The 12,856-nt window shown below is 41.5% G+C and overlaps 1 long non-coding RNA gene across 1 annotated transcript; it reads left to right on the top strand.

Annotated features, from left to right (window-relative positions):
• The first annotated feature begins 3,645 nt into the window (after nt 1–3,645).
• Nucleotides 3,646–7,641, top strand: LOC136045936 (uncharacterized). The gene is made up of 3 exons (XR_010621938.1): nt 3,646–4,516; nt 5,195–5,319; nt 7,533–7,641. It is a non-coding gene; the product is annotated as an uncharacterized LOC136045936 (long non-coding RNA).
• Nucleotides 7,642–12,856: the final 5,215 nt, after the last annotated feature.

Raw genomic sequence — 12,856 nt, 5'->3', positions numbered from 1 at the left:
ATCCGAACTTAACTCAAGGGATGTAGCAAACATCTTGACAAGAACTTTAGGATTTGAAAAAAGGACAGCACTGTTTTGAATTCCTGGATTAATGGCTCTGAATGGAGTCCAGTTAAGATTTAGAGTGAGTGGTTTTCTCCCTTCTTTAGCATTTTGAGAAGAGATAATTGGTTTTAAAATGGTTGCAATGTGCCTTTTAAATCACATATGTTCTGATTTTGCTCTCCTGTTCTTTATCACGGTGCATTACATATCCGCATGGGACTTTAGAAGCAAGGAATCTGAGCTTGAGCTGCTAGCATGATTTAAAACCCAAGCTTAAATATTTTAATTGAAGTCAGCTAACACAGAGCTTGCAATCCCAGGGTAGAATGTTGGCTGACTTTTTGTTTTTGTTTTTAATCGTCAATATTCCCAGAGTCTCTAAAATCAAAAGAACACCATATAGCAGTAGTATGGTTCATGATGACAGCAATGGTCTCTCTCTGCTTTCACAATGACCTCTATTGAAATTTGAGTAAAACACTTTCTGGTTACTTCCTTTTTGGGTTAATATTTTTTGAGTTCAGAGGAATTAGGCCAAAGCTGACTGATGGCCTCTATGCATAAAGGGTCTGTTTACTTTGAAATGATCGGTTAGCTGAATTTCAGCTTTCATATTAGCTTACTTTATCACTTAAAAGAGATGTTTTTCAATTAAAATAAAAAGATATTACATACTTAGGATTACAGAAACGTGTTCTTTAAAAATTAAGTTAAATTAGAAACGATGTTTCTTCTCCTAATATTGATGTTGTAGCTGAGAGTTGAGCTTTAAAAGGAGTCAATTAAATTCCACAGTTTGCTGCACAATCCAGATTTAAACTGTACAATACATTGATGCTAACAGTTTCAGACCACTCATGACTAAAAGTCAAATGGGGCAAAAGCATTAATCTAAACCCACATCTCTAATCAACAATGTCAATATTTAAATACGAGCATGTCACAAGTGGAGTTTTATTGTCAGTTTTCTGGCACCAGCAGTGTCCTCAGGGATGTTAGGAAAGCACAGTTTTTATTGGTCCTAAAAATAAGCACATCAGATGTGCAGTACCCCTTTGCTGCAAGGTTTGCCCAGTGAGGCACCAACGCTCCCTACTAGTGCTGATGGCTCATCTCCATGGACCCACCAACAAATGCAAGTGGTGCTGGGAGCTCTTCCGGCTGAGTTCAGGGATGTAGGAGGGAGACTGTGAGAATGTTGGTGTTAGACATTGTGGTCCTGGGAGCCAAAAGAATCTGAAAGATAAAACCACAGTGGAGCAGTATGTTTTATCTAGTTCCTTCCCAACAGCTGTGTCAGACTTGGTTCTAAAGCTCATCTGCGATACGAACTCTTGGAGTCTGCTGGGTAACTGCACTTTTTAGCTTCATCTTTACCATTAGATTAGTTAATGAAGAGTTTTAAAACTAATATACTGAAGATTGCCCTGCTTGGAAATGATGAAAAGCTGTGGAGAAGTATCTTTCCATTTATGGGTATACGTGAAGTAACTCTCGTGTGCTCTCTGCACTTGCACTCCAGCAGTTTTCTAAGCAGTCTGTCTCTGATTGTCTCAGCAGTAGCCAAGAGCTGTCCTTCCATCCCCACACTGTGCAGACTGGGAGAAAGGAAAAAGCGGTCCTCGTCCTAAAGAATTTAAACTCTCAGAAAAGTGATGATGAAATAAAAGTCATGCTAATTTCAAGCGTTAATGAAGCAGCATCCATCCCGATGTGAAGGTGAGAACAGGGGCAGTGCATCCAAGCTGGTGCTGTGGTGGCTGCTGTTCCATCAGCAGCCTCAGGAAGCAGCTGGCAGCACTGAGCTCAACATCCCTACGCCGCATACTTCATTATTTTTAGTGAAGTGTTTGTTTTATATGTTTGTCTCCCACAGCTTGACTTCCGTTGTGTTCGGTGCAGTTCTGATCCCTGTTACAGCAGCTTTCTAAATGACATCACAAGTGAGTTAGAAAAGGGTATTTAAGAGCAGTGCTAATATGAGTTCTCTGCTCTGTGCTGGTTTGCAGCTGTGCAGCAAAGAATGGAACTGTTCCTGATGAGAGTGTATTAGTTTAAAACCTAACACCCAACATGTCTGTGCTAGCTATCTGACCTATAATCTAAACTAATGGGGTTTTGCCCTCGGGTTGCCCAACCTCTGCTGTGATGCGTCTTGGCTGGCGAGGCTGCTATTTCCAGCAGGCTCTAGAAGCTGAGGATTTGGTTCCAAAGAAACCAGCATTCACTGAAGCTGAAAGTTAATCTAATCCTGTTGGTAGCTGACATTTGTATAAATCATTTGGACAACTTTGTGCAAACCCTGCTCTTTATTTCCCATTTATCCAGACTCTACGCCGACGTAATCCCATTCCTTACCTGCGGTCTCCTGATGTTAGGCATGCTGGTGTTCAGTCACAGTGATGGCCCTGCCGTGTTCCCTAGGTGTACACTGCAGGCCAGGTATTTTGTGTCCTAAATAACAGCATATTTAACCACAGGATGTTTCGCACGTGAAGGCAGAGGATGATTTCTGCTTTGTTGCAGAGGAAAACAAAGGCACAATGAAATACATGTACTGATTTGGGGTTTGTTTCTGTTGTGGCACAGGATGTGAGCATGGACATTGCAGGTAATTCTCTCCTGGCACCTCACTCCATGAGCACTTGCTCCATAAAGAGTTGTTTTGGTTTCAGAGGGAGTGAGGCTGGTCAGAGGTGTTGACAGCTTTGTGGCAGTGCTGCCTGGGCCCTGTGGAAAGCAGCTCCAGGTCTGGAAAGCAACTCCCAGCCTGTCCCTCACTCCAGAGAGCTGTGCCCTTGTTTGCTGCCAGTGGCTGCCTCAGCAGGCAGCTTCTCCCCATGTCCCTGTGCTGCTGCACATGGTACAGGTGCATCCAGGATGAGTGCTGTGTTTTGGAAAGGTCCTTCTTCACCCCCCTCCTTTACGTATGATCTCTGTTTTCTCATGTGTGAAATGGGATGGTGATGTGAAAATGCCTTCAGTTTCACAGATGAAAAGCCTCTTACAGATCCAGTGTATTCTACTTTTTTTCTACGAAATCATAACTAACATTTCGCTTTTTTCTCTTGCTTCAGCCTCTAGTGCTTTGCTCAAAAGGAGTTCCCTTTGCTCCCTCACGTAAAATAAACATAATTTGAAGTCACTTTGTCTTTTGGAGGTTGTGCTAAATCTCACTATAGCAGTGTTGCTGCAGCTGTAAGATTTTAAAGATCTAGGAGTGGCGAGTTTTTATGTTTAGCTTTCAAGCTTCAGAATATACAGACAAATAGAGATTGTAGCAATATTTTCCAGGAAGATGAAGTACTACTTGAATTAATATTAAAATAATCTTCAGAAATTTTGATTCTTGTGATTATTTGAAGAGCACAGTGGATCTAATATGCCAACAAAGGATATATTTTTGCTCTTTCTCTGTTTTTTGTTTTTGTTTTTATTATTTAACCAAGGATGCTCTGTGACAGCCAGAATAGGGCTGGACGTTATGGTCTATTGTGTTAATAATCTGTGAATTAAAACATTCCCCAGCAAGCTCTTAATGTGATGGATTATATCAGTGATGTACTGTTAAAGGATCCCCAAGCAGCCTGGACACAACAGGCCAGGGCAGTTCAGAAGGCTTGGCAGCTCCATCAGCCAGTAGGGCTGTGCCTGGTGGTGCGTGGGATGAACCCAATAGGAGATCATGAGGAGCTTCAGAGGAGGCTGAGGATGCTCATCACACTGCCAGGGATGAGCCCAAGAGACCAAAACACTCAGAATCCTCTTGACGAAAAAAAGCAGAAGTCTCAGCATTAAAAATAGATGCTTTTTATCTTGCATGCGATACAAAATCTCTTGTGATAGGGTATTTTTTTTTATTATATTTTAGCAGCTCCAAGCAGTCTTGGATTAGGCCTGTATCACAACAGTAATACACAGGAGGCTATGTTTTGTCTTGCTATGACACCAGCTACTATTGTTTTTGATCTGCAGCCTCTGAAGAGGGATGCTGCATCTTCGACGGAAGGTGTTATGAGTGCAGATTAGTTAGACAAGTGCTGGAGTGAATGCATAAGCAGTGATTTTGCATAATGAGGTATGTGAAATCCCAGTGGAGGTTGTTAAAACAGATAGACAGCCTGTGGTAAACAACAAGGAAGGTAAGCTTTGAAAACAGATGGCTTTGAAAACCTGGCAAATGACTGTTCCATACTTAAAAATCGGTTTTGTTGGAGGAAAATATCTTCTTAAAAAAAAAGAAAAAAAAGAAAAAGCTTAGCCTGCATATTTTCATAAACCTGAACATGTTAATATATATTCTGTGGGTAACCATATATCAGCTGTCTTTCCTGCTGTACACGTGCCTGCAGGATGGAGGCAATGGAGTGAATACCCTGAGATGTTCTGCAGCGATCCGTCAGACGGTGCCACGCAGCTCCTTCTCTCTGGCAGACGTGTTGCTCTTCATTATCACTTTGATGATCTGAAGGTGCACACTTTGCACTGGGAAATTATTCTTGCATTCAAGGGGTTAATTCGTCTTGAAAGACAGAGCCGTGGAGTGAGATGGGAATGAAGGAGAATAGTGCTGTTAGATGGAAAGGGTGCAGGCGTGCCATTGCCATGCGAGATGTTGCATACGACGTTGATTAGAGCTTGTCAGAAGATGAGATTCTGTTTTGAAGCTGTAAGGTGTATCTGCTTGCTGCTCTTCTGCTCCCTCAGCATGAGCAGCTGGAGGCTGGGCCAGGGCCATCCCTTGGTCTGTTGTGAGCCAAAGCCATCTGGAAGGTGCATGGAGGCTCACAAGCATTTCTAGTGTGACCTGTACAGTGCTTTCACTGTCTGTTGCACTCTGTGGCTATAAAATAACCATGATACAAATTTGTATAATGTTAACATCAGGTCTCATAGCTGCCCTGGTATTTCCAGGGGTCCAGCCTGGGGGCTTGCTCACAGTTCTGACACTGAAGCACTTGGTGTATGCTAAAAGCCTTTCCCTCTGGCTTGAACTGAAGATATGAGATGTGAAATGAGATATATCCCATTTTATTAGAGTAATTATTTCATTTGTTGTCAGTGTAATCTTGAAGCTTTCCCGTGCAGGTACAAGTAGCCTGTGGGTAAATAAACTTTCCTTTCTTTAGTAGTTCTGTGGCTTCCTTAGGTGTAGCCCATAGGTGCCCAAGGGCGGTATGGACATGGATGGAGCAGGTGCTCTGATGCCTTCTTGAAAGGGATCACAAATTCAACCAGGGGATGTCTCAGCCTCATCTTCTGTGGCAAAAAATGGTGAGTCCCTTTAATTTGTAGTAAGAGCTGGATCATTCTGTGCCCTGAAAAATCCAGAACACGAGGATTCATCAAACAAAATTTGCCTTAGTACAATGGGACTGCCTTGGCTTGATCTGGTGTGTGCACTCAGCTGGAGTTGCAGCCCCAGCAGCAGAGTCCAGGTAGCCCATGCTCTTAAATCCTGGGAATGAGAGCGAAGAGAGCAGCTGTATGCTGCACTTGTTTCCCATCTTGTTGAAAATGCGATGGCACCTGGGAGACTGGTATGCGGTTTGTGGGAATGGGATCTGTGTGATACCCAAGAAAAGGGAAATGTCCCTTTTGTCATTGTGTTTGTCAGTGCTGGGGGCAAGGCCTCTGTGTCCCGTGTTGGCAAAGGAGGGGGTTCTGCTTCCACTGATGTTGGCTGGGGGAAGTACATGCTTAGGAAGTAAGAGAAGCAAGATTAATCCTCTTCATCTTTCTTTTCATAAATTGAAGTACTTGCTGTGCAGCTCATTTCTCAAGGTACTAAGTACAGCTGTTGAGAAATTTTTGCCATTATGTTGTTGTTGGTTTTTTTTATAAGAAAATGTTGATTACAAACTGGGCCTCTGTGCAAGAGAAGGCAGTGGATTTTTTTTGTTTTTTTGCAGTAATTCCCATTTTTGAGTAATCTCAAAATGTCCAATTTCAACATTGGCAAAATGATGAAGTGAGCTTTTTTGTTGCTTTTATTCAACATTATTGTCAGCATTTCAGGCAATAAGTTAGAAGCATTGTTTTTGCTTGAAGTAAAAATAAAATGATTGACTTTGTAATGTTTTCTTTGACATTATTATTATTATTCCTTGACTTTTCAGCTCTATTTGCACACCGAGATCACTGGCTGAGCAGTTTCTGAGCAGTCTACACGTCAGAATGGGAGAAACCTCTGCTACACATAGATTGATTTGAATGGAGAGTTTTTGCTGCTTCTGCATTGTGTGTTACCTCTTCTTTTGGGTGTTCATACCCATCACTCCAGGCTCTGCAAGGTGCTCATTTTAACCAGAGGGACCTGTGCTTTGTTAGGTGTTGAGAGCATCACTTTTAGATAGCTGTTCATAAGGATTTAATTTACTCTGCTGAAATTTTACATGTTTTGGTTATTTGATTTTATATGTAATAGTTGAACTGTCCTGGAAAATCTCACCTCCAGTGTCTCAACATCTGTTGTTTGCTGTGCTTCATTGAGGCTGTTACCAATATCTGCTGGGGAGACAGGAAGTTGTTATGGAGTAAATGAGAAGAGGCAGCGCTGCCCTGTCATTAGCAGGATCAAAAGAAGTCAGCTATCCCAACAAGATCACCGAATTGTAAGAGTTGGAAGGAATCTCAAGACAACATTGAGTCCAGCCCCCTGCTAAGGCAGGTACCCTACAGTGAGGTCCCACAGGTAGGCGGCCAGACAGGGCTTGAATATCTCCATAGGAGACTCCACCACCTCCCTGGGCAGTTCCAGTGCTCTGTTCCCTTCCTCTAAAGTTCTTCCATATCTTTATATGGAACTTCCTTTGTTCAAGTTTTAGGCCATTGCTCCTTGTCCTACCACTACACACCACCGAGAAGAGCCTGGCCTCATCCATTTGCCTCCCACCTCCCCTTATATATTTACAAGCCCCAAACAGATTCCCCTCCTCACTCTTCTTTTCTCATTTGGTTTCCAGCTGCTGGGAATGAGGCAGTTTTATCTCTGCCTCTGCACCAGCTCTGTGATAACAAAAGCCAGGCAGGCATTTCCCCATTCTGGGATTACTGTTAGAATTGTTTATTACACACGGGGGCAGTAGCACACCGTGAAGATGCTCAGCGTGTTAATCCTGACTCGGGGTGATTTACGGGCGTGCAATATACAGCGGGATATTTAGCGTTCGTTAGCTGGCTGCGTGTTTGACAGCTATTGGCAAGGACTGTTAACCTACATCCAAGTTTGTCGTAAGTGGTAAGTGATGAGCAAAAAGAAGTTTGGTATTTGCTCCCTTAAAGTGATCAGTATGTGAGTCTGCACCTCCTAAAGCTTTGGATTTCCAGCTTTGACACTTGGCCACTTGTATCTGTTTAAATGGCTCAGGTGCTGTCTGAAGCCCAAAGTGAAAATGCTGCTATGGAGAACATTGGAAATCTGCTCTTCTCTTATCTTGGAATCACCCTTGTATTGAATTATCTCTAAGCTGTTGATTTTTTTTAAGCTCTTCTGGAATTGTTTTCTCTGATCTAGTTAGCAGAAAAGTTGCTGTACTTTTTGAAGGCACAAGTGTGTGCCTAAGTGCTTTTCTGGATCCAGGCCGGAGCCAGCATCTCACAGAGCCCGTGACGACTCAGTTTGTCCCCAAATCTCAGCTTTCTTCACAGACCCCACTAAGCAAAGTCTCCTGCTAGCCTGTGAGTGCTGCAGCAGTCGCAGTGTCCTGGCTTTCCAGATGGCAAAGAGAGTGGTTAAATGACTTGCTCAAGGGAGCTGGGAGATGAGTGAGGCTGGGCAGATGCGGGAGGCGGACTCTGGGGAGGATTTTGTCGGCTGGCTTTATTACATGTTTGTTATATTTATGCTGCTGCCTGGGTGGTGTGACTGGGACGTAATTGCCTGAGTCTGTCTGTTCCACGAGGTGTTTTCTAGGAGAGCAAATCAGGGCAGATGAGGGACTCTGGTTGCTCCTCAGCCATGAGCTCTCTTACAGTATTTCATTGGAACACAGGGAGTTACACAGGATATTATTTTAAGGTAATGCCTTCTGTGCATTAATCATTGGTTGTTATTGACTTGGTGACACATTGCTGTTGGTGAAATGAACTGTGATATAATTAGGAGCAAATAATACCCAGGCATGCTGTGCTAATTATTTTTATGTGAACCCAATTCATTGCTAATATAAATAGCAATATTAATCACAGCAAGTATCAATATTTATGCAGCATGCTTCCATTTAAGTTCAGCTGTAGGCAATGATTCTTATATGCACACCAAATAAAGAGATATAAATGGGGTTAGAGAGTCTTTTTAATCACACCAGAGGATAGGACATCCCATCCATTGTATGACATGAAGCAAGATGGTCTTTACTTGTAACAAAGAACTGCAAGACATTACTCCAGGCTATTTCCCTGCAGTTGCCCCTGTCTTCAATATAACAAATAGAACTAATGTCCTTAGAGGTTGTTTGCATTTATATATGACTGTTTTCCCCTTCTCCTGTTTCTTGCAGGGGATTTGGACTTGATGACCTTTTAGGGTCCCTTCCAACACAAAGGATTCTATGATGCTGGGCACGGCAGGTGTCTTTAGAAGGATCTGTTGTAGGAATGAGAAGTGGTTCTGCTCCAAAAACATCTCCGAAACAAGGGCTAGCTTGGTTAAGCTGTGATCACCTTCATGTCTCAACAGCTTACTGCTATTTAAGAATACAGATGGAATATAAAGAGGTGAGTGTGGCAAATGGAAACCTCATCTGCAGCATAGGACCATGCAGGAGAGGGGTGAGGAGGCATCTTGCTGTGCAGAGCACGCATTGGTGGTGTGCAGCAGAGCCCTGGGGCTGGGAGGAAGAAGTAAGGCAGAAGATTGGCATGTGATCCTGACCCTGGGCAGGGATGTGCCAGTGCATGTGCAGAGGTGCACTCAATAAATGAGACGATGATGTATGGCATACTACATCACATTCTTGAAGGCAAGGCATATATACTCACCAGATAATGTGGAGCGTGTGAAGTATTGAATATATCAAAGAAAGATTAATCTTTGTCTGCAGTAACCGTGCACGTTTTCTGTCTAGCTGAGACAGTGCTGTGTAATTTAAAACGTGGGGAGTATGCGTGTTTGCTTCTGTTTTAGGACAAAGGAGGAATTTGTGTATCACATTAGAGAGTGCCAGGGTACACATCTTTTACTTTTAGTGTGAAAAGGGCTTGCTCCATTATTTTGCAAAAGAAAATGTTCTCTTAGCATCCAAGGCCCTTTAATAAATGAGGACCTGTCCCTTGTGTGAAATGCTGCATAAACTCAGAAAGTACAGCATGTCCTCCCCCAGAAAGACTTACAGACAAGTGAGCTTTGTTCTTTCAGGTCTAACTAATACAAGGGGTGCGTGTGCTGCCATTAATGCACTCCTCAACACAGCGCTCAAAGAATCAAAGAGTATAAACCAACAGACTAACTGTTGTGTGGACATTTAGCAAGTATCTGCTACAACATGGAGATCATTCTGTGAGGGTTTGTGTGACTGAAAGGTTAGTTAAAATCTTCCACTATGTGTGTTTGTGATTAAGGTCTGGTATTTGAAATAGTTGAAATGGCAAGAACTCTTCTTGCATCAGCGATTTGTATCTGCCATATTAAGATGAACATTTAAAACCTTAATGTGATGTCTGAAGTGATGATTAATTTATAGCATTCATCTTTGTTTGCTAATCATTCTGGTTTTAGCTGATATTTTTGTTTGTAATCTCCACAGTTAAATTGCCATAAAATATCATAGCTACAAATACATTAATGAGCAGTTGAAAAGATATGACACATAGTAATTTAGCAATTAATGCACAGATAAGGAAGCTAATTCAGGAGAAAGATACTAATACAACATTGTAGGGAAAACAAAGCAGGATGAAAAAAATCCAAAACAGCTGCAAGCTGGACAATAAGCACGTGAGTATTGCAGCTGTATCACCAAGTGGCAGTCTGAAAATATAGCATCCACCCCACCACGCCACTGACCACGTCCCTCAGTGCCACATCCCCACAGTTCCTGAACACCTCCAGGGATGATGACCTCATCACCTCCGTGGGCAACTGTGCCACTGCCTCAACACTCTTCCATCTTGGTGCCTCTGAACTAAGAGTAGCAAAGGGCACAGAAATGTCATAAAACAATCTGGTGCTGAGCAGTAGTGGTAGCACCTGGAGAAGGTCCTCAGCCCATGCCTGATTAAGCTCTGCTTTGCTGTCTCCCATAGTGTGGACAGCTAGAAAATGACCCCTGCTTAATAACACTTGGACTCATCACTTCCACTGTGGAGGCATGGGGAGCTCCAGAATAACATCATAACATTACAACAGTATGATAGGAAGGACAAAGAATATCTACATCTGCAGACAATATAGAATAAAAGTATTTTCTTCCAAACAGCAACCAGAAGCTTAAAAGGGAGTGGGGGAAATGATGAGATGATCATGATACTTGCACAGATTTTGATACACTTAATGTGTGGTGAAGTTTGTCCTTGAGTTGGTTTATTTGTTTAAACCTGGCTGATTTATCTCCTGCAAATGATGGTCATGATGAATTGCATTAATATGATTATCCTTTTCAGATCACTGTAATTGCACCAAGGAGAAATTCGGAGTTGTGTTTTCCTTTTGTTGACTATTAGTTGCCCGTGTAGTTCCATGTGGGTGTACAGGGAGAGATCCATTTCTTTCATGGCATACAGAAACATAAATTACATGGAATTGAGGATTTCTTTTCCCACTCCATGCAGGCAAGGCTTTGTTCAGTGTTTATTCCTCACAGAAAATATTTAGTCATTAATCTTATACAATACAGTTGGGAATTGTGCAATAAAGGAATTAAGAGTTGAACCATGCTTTCTTTGAAGGATTTCTTTTACAAGGTATAGCGAGTCCCATGCCAAAATCATCTGTAACAATGAAGAGAGGAGTAGAGGTGGAGTAGGAGTGACTTTCTGGTTCTTTTGGACTGTCTTGTGAAATTGCAACTTATAAAAGAATAGGGTGAGTTTGGAGAATGATGTGATAATATGAGATATAGCCTGTATCTTAATGGATTGCAGTGCTTAATAGGATTCTGACTTGCAAACATACTCATTTCCTTTCTCAGCACTCTTCATGAAAATGTACATGTCAATATGGGTCACTGCTGTCACCCTGCTTTCATTTGAACACCCATTCTAAATAATAATGAACATTTAAGAACTAGCAGAGATTTTTTAATTAGCTCAATCCCTCGGGCACAACTATATTGCGTATCTTAAGTTCCACAGTTCTCTTATTTTATGTCCTAGCATTACCTTGATAGTACATATGCTGCCATTCGTGAGGGGTTTAAAATTTAGCCAATTTAATTTCTACCCATGGATTTTATTGTAGAATAGTAAATGCATTTTAATTTAATCCCCTACAATGAGAAAACTGTTGCCTTTTTTTTATTTGTTAATTTTCTGCAAGCATATTACCTATGATAGGACCTGGCTTAGGCAGCTTCTGTGCTACTAACTCATATATGATTAAATTCTAGATAACTTCAGAGTAAATAGCCTTCATATTTCACATCTTTTGCTTCAGCAGGCTTCTTTCTATCTGAGTGGGAGGTAGCCAGTTTTGGGTAGCAGGGTTTTTACCTGCCTCTAGCTCTTCCTCAGCAACTGCATACACGTACCTTCAGCTTTGCCCCATCAAACAGATTGCAACAAAGGTCAGGACTACAGGGCTTCAGCACACTCTGTGATCATCAGAACATCTTGCAGGGAGTGTATAATAAGGAGTACATGGAATTGAATTGTAGAAGCAATGACATTATATATGTATATATATATATGTATGTATGTATATATATACACATATATAATTTTGTTTTGTTTTAATATAGTGTTTGGGTTTTTTTTGCTAGAACACATACTGGAAGCTTCTGGGCAGCTTTTCCATTTGTTTGTAATGTTCTTTCCATTGCTCCTATGTACCAGTAATCAATAAAACTTGATTAAGTATAATAGTGAAAAGTGGCAGCCTGCAACCTCATTAAATGTAAAAATCCAGTGCAGAGTGTGGTGAGTAGACTCAAAGAATCATAACTCAAAAGACAAATATGTGGTTGGAAATCAGAAGAAACTCAAATTGATATTGCTAGGATTTTTTCTCCTGACTTTGTCCCATGAGAAGGAAGCTATCACTTCCATGTGTTGGACATAGATTTACAGCTGGACAGTAGAAGAAACCCTGTGTGATAAGTGTCTTGTTAAAGATTTGTTCTTGCTTCAGATGAAGCCAGAAAGGTTGTTTTAGAACGACAAAAAAACCAAAATAATTAAAAGGTGCATTTTTTGGAGGCTCAAAGAATGCTTGGCTAATATTCAATGAGGCATTTTACTTTTGTCTTAAGTTGTTCTAAACATTGGAGCTGTGATTTTAAACAGTTGACGTTTTGGAGTGAAATGTCATCATTCCAAATTTTTAACTATTTTTTTCCCCCTTTCTCTAGATGTTTCTCAAGGGACAGCATGTTGGAATGCAAACAAGAATGTGAAGTGTTCTGTATGAACACAGGTTCTTCCATTCTAATAAGAACGGGCTGTCAGCAGTTCTGTTTGAAGGTCTGTGTGGAAATAAACTTGTATCTTGATTTTGGGACTGGTGAGACTTCCACTCTTTGAGTATGATAATAGAATAGGAAAGCTGAAGGCTGCCAACTGGAAATTCTTAAAACTTGCATTAATGACTTAAGCATCATGAACTGTTGATTTCATGCGGTCATGGATTGTTTTGGTTTGCCTGCTGTTTTCTAAT

Source organism: Cyrtonyx montezumae, unplaced genomic scaffold (assembly GCF_038088225.1).
Source record: "Cyrtonyx montezumae isolate F1298 unplaced genomic scaffold, pur_monq_1.0 scaffold_15, whole genome shotgun sequence".
NCBI lineage: Eukaryota > Metazoa > Chordata > Aves > Galliformes > Odontophoridae > Cyrtonyx > Cyrtonyx montezumae.
The sequence above is the reverse complement of the archived record's forward strand: the minus strand, read 5'-3'. Positions and strand labels throughout refer to the sequence as shown.